Here is an 11980-nt window from a genome sequence, read left to right on the forward strand (position 1 = left end):
CGTTAGCTTTTACTCAGGAACATTCTATGTATTGGGATTCTATCCCTCCTGACGCTATTATAGCTTTCATCAATTAATACAATCGACAGATTGACTTTTTCAAAAAAATATAAATATTGTCAATCTTGAGTTTGGGTTAGTAGGTTATACACGTTGGGATAGAGAGTGATGAGTGCAATGTTGTAAGTAATGGAACGGTGACGTGTATTTTTTTGTAATGGGATATAGGGAAGGGATCAGGTGTGGGTGGTGCTTCCCGTGTGGTTATGTAGGTGGACTCACATTAAGTTTTACACTGGTGCACTTTAAGTACACAACACACGCATATTACACATTTACACAAACAAACAAAATACATTTAGAACACAAACTCACGCACCTTAAGCACAAAAGTTACGCATCTTAAGCACAACCCTCACACACCTTAAGCACAAAACTCACGCACCTTAAGCACAAAAACACACGTATCTTAAGTTTTAATAACAAATTACATTAAGTACACACTCACACACATTAAGTACAAAACTCACGCACCTTAAGCACAAGACTTACGCACATTAAGCACAAAACTCACGCATATTAAGCATAAAACTCAAGCACTTTAAAGTTTCAACAACAACTCACATTAAGTACACACTCACGCACATTAAACACAAATTAAAACTCACGCACATTAGGCACAAAACACACGCACCTTAAGTACAAAACTCACGCACATTAAGCATTACACACTCACGCACATTAAATACAAATCTCACGCACCTTAAGTACAAGACTCACGCACATTAAGTACAAAACTCACGCACATTAATCACCCGCACAACCGCATGGGAGACACTTACCCGCACTGAAATTTAATTCTATATATATATATATATATATATATATATATATATATATATATATATATATATATATATATATAAAGAGAGGGGTATGGGATCATATGAGAATAAGTTCTTATTAGGAGAAAATAAAAAATGAATCCCAATCTTACATCTAGAAAAATTAGATGGACCGGATCTGATTTAAAAAAAATGGTGGCATTTTCGTAATTATCATCAACATTAATATGCAAACTTGAACACTAAAATCACCCATTTTCAGAACTTTCCAACTTTACACATTTAGTACTAACATTTTGCACATTTAGTAATAAAAGATTGCACTTGCAAAAATGTGAAAGTACATTACACGTTGGGTTTCGATTTTAAAGTTTATTACTGCGTTTTTAGTTTTATTTCGTTTAGTGGTTCACCTTTTACTGCTTAGCATCTAGCATTTACGATTTAGATTTAAAATTTAGCTTTTTCATTGATTTTATAAAATTTACTAGGTTTGCATATTTAGTTATTAAAGATTGCATATTTAAGTGTTTAAGTTTGCATAATAAAGTTTATGATAATTACAAAAATGTCACAATATTTTTTTTTAATATAATCAGAACCATAGAATTTTGATAGATGTAAGGATGTGATTTGTTCTTAGTTTTCTCTTGCGACACGTTTGGTTCACGGAATGAATTTGGAGGGAATAAGAATGCTATTCCACATGGAATGAAATAGGTAAGGAATATAATATAAATTGTATTCTATTGTTTGGTTCAATGAAGGAATAGACTTAAGTAATTGTATTCCAGTGTTTAGTTGGTTAAAGGAATAGAAATAGAATAGGTTTTAATTAAAGACATAAATACCCTTATAATAATAATAATAATAATAATAATAATAATAATAATAATAATAATAATAATAAATATGATTATGATATACAGAATTATATATATATATATATATATATATATATATATATATATATATATATATATATTTATTTATTTATTTATTTATTTATTTATTTATTTTTATTTTTATTTTTATTTATATTTATATTTGTATACATGTATGCATGTGTGTGTGAGTGAGAGACTAACAATAATAATAATAATAAAAATAATAATAATAATAATAATAATAATAATAATAATAATAATAATTATTATTATTATTATTATTATTATTATTATTATAAAAATACATATTTATATTTATTTCTCCACTTATCCCACATCGGTTGGAGAAGTGAGGAATGGAGCCTTCAGGCTCCTATAAAAGGAGCTTCAAGACTCCATAATTTCAATTGCAATGCTTATTCGCTAGACATGCAGATGGACATGCTACTTAATTTAGGAGTCAAGGTTTCATAATTAAAGAGCCTTATACAGTTAATTTATATATATATATATATATATATATATATATATATATATATATATATATATATATATATATATATAATTTAAATATATATTTTATTGATAGGTTGATAGATAAAAATTATAATTAATTAAATATATACATTTATATAATATATTATATTTATTAAATAATATGCACGGGGTATTTTTGTTAATTTTTGGTATTTGTGATATAAAAGCTATTCCTAAGGGCATGAGAATAGCTAATACCAAGGTCCACCTAGGAATGGCTATTACCCTTGCAAAAGTAATAGCTCATTCCTAGTAATGTTATTCTAATGACAAAATGGTCCAACCAAACAGTGGAATAGGTTTATTCCAAAGAATGTTATTATTACATTCCTAACCTATTCCATGAACCAAACATGTCATTGAAGTATGTTCTCATGTGATTCAAAGCCTATATATATATATGTGTGTGAGAAGGTTCATGTAAGAACAATCCCCCTCTCTCATTAAAAATTGTGAACATATCATTACACTTTATCTTCACAAATTAGTGGTTGTGGTTTTAACACAACTAACTTGGACAAAACTGTAATTCAATAGGTTAACAATTAATTTAATGACGGTTGCAAAAAAAAAAAAAAAACAAAAAAAAAAACAAAACAAAACAAAAAAAAAAACCTTAAATTACCCCCCCCCCCTCCAGATGACCATAACAGGGCGTTTGGTTGGAAGGAATTGCAATTCTATGGAATTGTAATTCAATGGAATTGTAATTCCCCCATTTTCATGGAATTAAAATCTCATGTCCCCCCTGAGGTTTTAATTCCTAGAATTTTAGGAAGAAAAAAAAGCTAGTGATGAAACAAAATTACCCCTCTCTTTTTTTAAACCTAAAATTAATACCACAACAACAATGAGAATTTTGGACTTTATAGTACTTATTCCCTTTCAATTCTCATGTATACCAAACATTGGAATTGAAATTCCCAGTAATTCTATTCCTGTAAACCAAACACTGGAATTTAAATTCCACTTTGTTCCCAGTAATAAATCCCCCATGGAATTGAAATTCTTTTAATTTCCCACGTAATTACCCCCTTCCAACCAAACGCCCGGTAAGATCTTGATAAATGGAGGGTGTGAATATCTCCACACTTTTTATTTGAGATGAATGTCCAATTATTCCTCAATTTATAAAATATAAAATTGCTTAAATTTTTTAATTATTTACTTCATATGATAAAAATATAAATGAGTGGGGGTGGTAGTGGTGGTAGGGGTAAGTATGTAGATTGTGAGAATAGATATATAGATAGACGCAGGGACGGAGCTAGAGGGGGGCCAGGGGGGCGGCTGCCCCCTCACCCCACCCCCGCCCAATATATAATCTTTGCATGTATATATGTATATATAGTACAAGTTTTAGTATTAGTATAATAAAACTAATAAATGTCAATAAGAATGAGTTAGATTAGTTGGTAGAACATATGTTTGGCAATTGTAAAGGGTAAGGGTTCAAATCATTTGGCTTTAATATATTTTTATAGTTTTTTAATTTAAGTTAATTATAGGGAAAATGGCACTTTTCCCCCCTAAGTTATATATTTATAGCACCTTTTCCCCCTTAATTATTTATGTAAGCACATTAGCCCCCTCAATTATTTTAAAAGTGGTGGTTTTTCCCCTTAATATATTAAATTGACATTTCTACCCTTAAAGTAAACATTTTATTTATTTTACTTGTCCAACAAATTATTGCGTATATGTAGCGATTACCACGATTCGGTTCGAACTGAATCAGACACTATAGCAATCGAATTAAAAATTTTCGGTTATGATTCAGATCTAGAACTCAATATTTGGATTTCAATTTATTAAATTTAAGAATTAAAAAAAAAAAAAAAAAAAAAAACTGGATCATGAACAATGAACTGGCGGTTCCGGATCCGATTCGCGATTTTAAACCGTCTTTATTTTAAAATTTTATTTTTTTATTTTAAAATAGTCTAAATTCAACAATAAATGTATTTTATTTTTCAAGTTCGGAACATGAACCGGTCATTCCGGTTCGCGATTTTAATAAACTCTAAATATCGCGTTTTGATTATAAATTGTAATTGAATATTTTGGTTTGGTTGCTATAGTATCTGTTTGGTTTGAACCAAATTATAGTAATAATTTGTTGGAGAAGAAAAATAAATGAATTATTTATTAATATTTATTTTAAGGGTAAATATGTCCATTTAACATTTCAGGGGGAAAAAGAGCCACTTAAATAATTCAGGGAGAAAAAGTACTATAAGTATATAACTCAGGGGAAAAAAGTGCCATTTTCCCTTAATTATATTTTAGGTAATTTATTTATTTATTTTTTAAATTATCTCTTTTGTTTTAATGTTTCGTCTTTACTGAAAAAAATTTATGAATTTGTTCCTAGTTTTTCGCCCTCCTCAACTAAATTTTTGGCTCGTCCCTGGATAGACGCAAGAGTAGACACATAAGGATGGGTATAGTTATAGAGTAGGTTATAATGGGTGAAAGGATACATTATATTGATTATAATGAGCATGTAAGTAAATGAATTTGGCAATATATATGTGAAGCAGAAATCTGTAGTAATGATGATATATAAATATAGTAATTATATAAACAGAAGTTTTGCACGCTGCCGTATTTGAAAAACAATAAAAATAGTTCTGAAATTTCTTTATTAAGTCGAAAATAAAAATGCCAAGATTTTTTTAATTTTCGTTTTTGGTTAAAAAAATAATTGATTTTGAATAAAACAAAAGTTAATTTCAGAGGAGGTTCCTTGTGTTTTGTGACAATTTTAAATTTAGTCTCAAACTATCATTGTTGTCCTTTAACACATCAGACTATAAATTTTGAACACTTTTTGTCCCTACAATGACTTTCCTGATAAAATCCTATTTTAGGCAAGTGTATTTTCATCTCTTCAATTTTATTTTATTTTTCCTAATGAGTTAGTTGCCGCCTTGCCGGGGAGGTTTCTTGTCTTTGGTAGTATTTTCAAATATAGTCTTAGACAATCATTTTTACATTTAACACTCTAACTATCATACTTTGGACACTTTTGGTCCTTTGTTAATTTTTTTTTCTTCAGTGAAATCATATTTTAGAAAATGATATTTTCATATGACAAAGAAGAGGTACTACTATTCGCTAAATGTTGTTCCTTCACTTTTGCCTCCCAATATCTTGTGATAATCCTTTCTCCCTCCTCCTTCCATGAATCTTTTTGTTTCTGCATGCATCCACGCAATTTCTTTTAAAATTAGCATCTTAATTTTCATTCCACATATTATTGATGTATGTTAACTACTCTTACACTATGTGTATGTGTGTGTAAGTATACATGCAATCTGTGTATGTAAATAAATAATATATATATATATATATATATATATATATATATATATATATATATATATATATGCTCACTAATTTCTATTAGGATGAACCTTCAGTGAGACCGTCTCACATATCTGTAAGACAAATCGGGTCAAGATGAAAATGTAATACTTAATCTGAAAAATATACATAGTAATACACTAATACTAAAACAGGAATACTATACATTGTTCGTTACTAGTATAATACTTATGAGGAAAAATATAATATTTTTAAAGTAAAATATAATATTTTTAAAGTAAAATATAATATTTAGGGGTTGAACAGTTATAAAAAAAAAAAAGGTAATACTAATCATGGATAAATTGATTAATTGTTACTTATAAGAGAAAGTATTATAATACTTGTGAGAAAAAATGTGTTACTTTTGATAAAAAAAAAAATATAATACTTTAAAATCAAAATATAATATTCGAGGTTAAAGAGTTACTTATAAGGAAAATTGTAATACTTTTGAAAAATTCGATCTGTTATACCAATGTAGATTCATGAAACCATCCCATAAGAGAATTGAATTTTCCTTTCTATTAATATAATTTAAAATGATGAGATTACAAAACTAAAAATAACACATATCTACAATCAATATGAGCAGGGCTCAACTACATGATGGATATCAGCAAAATTTAACCAATGCAACTAATAAGTTACAAAATGTGCAAGTGAGATTGCTAGATATATATATATATATATATATATATATATATATATACACATTTTTCTTTGTAATTTTTATTTATTGATTGACCTAAAATGTCAACCAAATCTATGATCTATTCATATTTGCACAAACTTCGGATATTTGTTTCTTATTATATATTTTGTCCCCCTTTCCAATCTAAGTTTGTCACCAAAACCATATTTCACATACATATGCATTTATACAATAATGGAGAAAATAGGGGGAAAAAACAAGCATCATAAATATCTTCAATTTAGCAAGGGATCCAGATCCCTAAAGAATATTTCTAAAAAAAATTATGCTTAGTTCTAATTTTAGTATCTTCAATATTGAGGTTATTTTTATTCTTAATTTCAAAATCGACCAAATTTGATATTTAACTTTAAAATTTTTTGACTAAATGAAATCTGCAACAACTACCTGAGTGCATGTACCGGGTAAACCCCCGACTTTTGATATATTTTTTTAAACTTAAAAAATGTAAACTTCAAGTTAGGATGTCAAAGATTCGATTCTCAATTGTCTTATAAATTCTCTTATATTTATATATAAAAAAAAAAGCTTAAAAATTGAAACATTTAATCCTGTAAGAGATCAAGATCAAATAAAGTGCCATATTTGATTTTTTTTTATTCAAACTAAAGGTGACGAGTTTTAAATATCAAGTATCAATTCTGATCGTTCTTGAAATTAGAGATTAAAAGTTTATAAAATAGAAGCTAAGTAATAATTCATGAATTATCCTTCAAAAAAAATAGTTGATGAATTAAACAATGTGCATTATTTGAAAGATTTGAAATAATTAAAAATGGGAAAGACAAAAATAATACGGAATATTAATTATCAACATAAATATAATCAATTACGGAGTAAAATAGTACATTGGTAGCGGACCTCAGATTATAGGCTCTCTTATCAATCATCGTACCATTATTCCCATGTTGGATCCTTAACCTGCGCACACAAGCACATACATGTGAGAAGGAGAATCCCAAAAATAGAAAAAAAATAATTGAAAATAAATAAAATCATAAAAAGCACCTTTTGAATATTGAAAAGTTACCCAACACAAAGCAAAACAATCATGGACACAAAGTAATATATGTTTATTTTTTATTTTTTAAATACACATTATATATTTGAGTGTGTAACTATCACCATCCATTTAGAATAATAATAGAAATGTCGCCAGACAACATAATATATATTGGTTGCTCTTGATTATTAATTTACTACAGATTGATCCCTCTGTATAGTATATCATTCATTTTGAGTTGGTATGGTGTTAGATTATAGTATTACTTTTGTTTTATTTTCATTTTCATATACATATGGAGTTTTGTAATACAATAAAAAAAATATTAATACTTTTGTTTTTAAAATTATTTTCAAAAAATGACAATTTTTTTATACACTAATTCAAGTATATATATATATATATATATATATATATATATATATATATATATATAGAGGCGGGTTCAGGTGCGGCAGTGCCTTACGGTGCGGTTATTTCTTACGGTGCGGCAACACCAATAGTTCACCAAATATGCACCATCAACGTTAGGAAATACACCACACAAAACAGAGTAAACAGAGCCCTGCATCACCAAACACACACCATTAGGTGTGAGTAAAAACACCATACACTGTTCGGAAATACACCAATGGGGGTGGTGAGTTATATGGTGTATTTTTTTGAGTCTGTGGTGTATTTTGTGATGTTTTATTACATTTCATTGGGGTGTGTTTTTATTACATTGTTGGTGCATATTGTTAACACTGTTGGTGTATTCTGGAATTTGACCGCACCGCCGCACCGTAAGACCCCGCCGCATATGAGCGCTCTTCTATATATATATATATATATGTTTTTGTTTCATGTAATTATCTAAGAAATGCTATCGACTGTACTAATTTATCTTTTGGGAGAACCGTATCCACCTCTATGCCTACCTCGTTGCATTCCCACGTACCACAAATTTTACTATCAACCATGATCTATGTAGTAGTATGAACTGTGGTATGAATTCTGTTTTAATTTTATTTTTTACGTAACATTAGTATTGTAAAAATCGTTCTAGGCGGGTGCCTAGACGGCTTTTAGTTGGCTGGCCAACAAGGCGTTGAGTTGGGCGTCTAACTCCGCCTAGTTGGCACGCAACTAGGCTGAGTCGGCGCCCAACTCGGTTGAGTGGTATTTTTGCATGCTCAGTTGCTCCTAGTCCTATCCTATATTCCTCCAGCAGTCCAGCCATGTACTCAACTAACCATCTAACATATGCAGTTGGCTAGTTTGTGGGATTATAATAGTTTAACAACTCACAACCCTCAGTGAGAAAAGTAGAGACGATATACTCGAACTACTCGACCGCCTAGGAGGCGCCTAGGCGCTAGGTGCCCCTCAGACGCCCGCCTTGCGCCTAGCGACTTCTGCAGCATTGCGTAACACTGAAATATCATTGTAATTACACTCCATATCTCTACTATCCAATTTCATTTTAGACACACAATAAGTTCCTTATAACAACACAAAAATATCATTTTAATTCCAAAACACGTTGATTTGACCCCACACAAACACACAACTTTGTTAATCAGTTTCATTTTATATAACAATATATTCATTATAACAATATTAAAATATCATTTTAATTTTACTATAAGCTCATTTGACAATACACATATATATTTATGACTTATCACCATAGTTTACACAATTGTGTGGACCACCCTATAATTATTGCCCATGCACCATCACCTCTGACTCGACTTAATTATTTCTAATTTCTATGATATATATAATTTTCTTAATCAATGTAATATTATACATATTCTATTTGGACACCACTACTAATTCAAATATATAATTTGCTGGCATAGTTATGTCGCTTCTTTATTTGACATCTACAATCGATCGAAATAAATTGGAAATTAAACCTAATCAATAAATAAATAAATAATTTACTTTCAAGTCTAGACAAATGAAAACCAAGAAAAATAATAAATTAATTTAAAATTAGAGCGGAATAGAGATTGAGTATATGTTGATTATTATCCATCTGCAGCTTATTTGACTCCTATGAACGAAAATAATTGAAAACTAAACCCTAATTAATTTGCTTTTGAGCCTAGACAAATGAAAACAAAACAAAACAAAAAAACAAAAAAAAAAAATTAAAACTATAGTGGAATAGAGATAGTGTATATTTTGATTATTACCTATCTGTAACTTATTTAACTCCTATGAGCAACTAAAAGAATTGAAAATCTAAACATAATTAATTTGCTTTCGAGTCTATACAAATGAAACCCTAGAAAAATAAATCTAAAATTAAACCGAAATAGATATTTGAGTATATTTTCATTTTTACCTATCGGCGGCACTCACCCTAGAAAAATAAATTTAAAATTAAACCGAAATAGAGATCTGAGTATACTTTCATTTTTACCTATTAACAGCACTCCTGCAAAGTCGAACTCGAATTGGTACCGCTAAAACTCCTCCTCTCACTTGCACCATTCCCAGCACTGAATTCACCACAAAAATGAGCAAAGTTGAAGGCATTTTGACCCCTTTGTTGAAGAAAAGGGGTCAAGTCCGTTGAAAAGTTATCACTTGCCATGGGATCAAAAGGGTCAAAGCAGTGCAAAGGGATTGATAAATCAGGGTTAAATGAAGCCCCAACAAGTTAAACCTCTGCCCATCATAATCAAATGCCTCTAAGCCATCCAAATACTCCCTTGGGTCTATGCAGAAACCCCCTTCACTCATGAATTCAACCTTCAAGTCATTCATTGTCAATGGCAGAAATGGGGTTTCATTTTTGGACTTGTTATCGAGCTCCATGAGGGAATTGAAGGAACAAAATCGAGAGCTAAAAGTCAAGGGTGAAGGAAATTGGGGGAATGGAATGGAAGAAATGGAGGGCATGCTAATATATATTAATCCCCTTTTTAACATTTTAGTAATCATTTATTATGGTATGCAATTATTCATTATAGTGATAATTAATAGAAAGAATTAATTACATTGTAAAATCACAATCCATATTTAGGCTATTTGCGTATTTAGTAAATAGTATCCATTATATTCATCATCCATCAATATTTAAATATTTTTACAAAATACTAGTATTTTCGCCCGTGCGATGCACGGGATGAATTTGTTATAATATACTAGTATTTTCACCCATGCGATGTACGGAATGAATTTATTAAAAATATATGAATTTATATATAATTATTTAAATTAGAACATCAAATATTATATAGTGCAATTAAAGATATGGTTTAGATCGTTTATATATTTTGATGATATCAGTTTTTGAATTTGTGCAAATAATTGCTCAAATTAATAGCTAATGTCTAGATGTACGCATGCGGTGTTATAACTTTAAAGATTTTATTTATCATTGTTTAGTATTTTCATAAATTAGGCAAATGTTGGATCATTTGATCCCACATTGAAAATGTTTAGAAAAGAAGCTCTTGAGCTCCTCTATATAAGAGGTGTAATGCTCCTTTTACAAACATAATTGCTTGCCCATCAATGTGGGCAAGTATTAAGAAGTCCAAAGATTTTTTTTTTTTTTTAGTACTGTTGACCCGATAAATTATGCTGTGGAATTGTGTTCACCTTGCAAGGTAGACATGATTTCAAAATTGTTCATAATTATGACTATATAGTTCAACAATTATGAACATATAGTTTTATAATTATGAACATAGTGTTATGAGCATAATTACGAACATATAGTTATGTAATTATGAATATAGAGATTCAATAATTGTGAATATGTTCACATATAGTTCAGTAATTATGAATATATAGTTCAAAAATTTGTTAAAGTTTTGGTGAATTTATCAATAATCAAATTACAACAACAACAACAACAACAATAATAATAATAATAATAATAATAATAATAATAATAATAATAATAATAATAATAATAATAATATAATCCAAACAAAACAATATACAAAATAAAATTAAAATTAAAATTACAAAAATAAGAAGAAGACAAAAGGGAGCCACGAGTTCCCCTTTGTAAATGATGTTGGATCATTTTGATCCCACATTGAAATTGTTTGGAAAGATGAGCTCTTGAGCTCCAATATATAAGAGGAGCAATGCTCCTTTTACAAATGAGAAGTTCAAAGACTCTTAATTTTTTTTTAGTACTATTGACCCGGCAAATTGTGTTGTGGAACCGTGTCCATCTTGCAAGATAAACATGGTTTCAAAATTGTTCATAATTATGAATATATAATTCCACTACTATGAACATAGCGTTGTGAACATAATTTTGAACATATAGTTTAGTAATTATGAACATAGAGTTCTGTAATTGTAAATATAGAGTTCAATAATTATGAATATGAAGTTCAAAGATTATGAATATATAACTTTATAATAATGAACATATAGTTCAGTAATTATAAACATAGAACTGTGTCCACCTTGCAAGGTGGACACAGTTCCATAGCATAACTATTCGATTGACCATGTTACATGTATACTTTCTCAACCTATTAAAGACCAACGTGTCAAAATGCTTTTATTTAAGAAACCTTATCTTAATGGCTTCTTATTTTAGTTTTTTTTTTTCAATTTTTTTTTAATTTATTAGGGGGTTTAAGAAAGATTAACCCAA

General features: G+C 28.9%; 1 long non-coding RNA gene across 1 annotated transcript; it reads right to left on the reverse strand.

Moving 5' to 3' along the window:
• Positions 1–340: 340 nt before the first annotated feature.
• On the reverse strand, positions 341–637 carry LOC109191115. Its single transcript, XR_002055881.1, has 3 exons — positions 601–637; positions 424–534; positions 341–379 (listed from the first exon to the last, which is right to left on the reverse strand). It is a non-coding gene; the product is annotated as an uncharacterized LOC109191115 (long non-coding RNA).
• Positions 638–11980: the final 11343 nt, after the last annotated feature.

The sequence above is a fragment of the Ipomoea nil genome, unplaced genomic scaffold, assembly GCF_001879475.1.
Source record: "Ipomoea nil cultivar Tokyo-kokei standard unplaced genomic scaffold, Asagao_1.1 scaffold1617, whole genome shotgun sequence".
NCBI lineage: Eukaryota > Viridiplantae > Streptophyta > Magnoliopsida > Solanales > Convolvulaceae > Ipomoea > Ipomoea nil.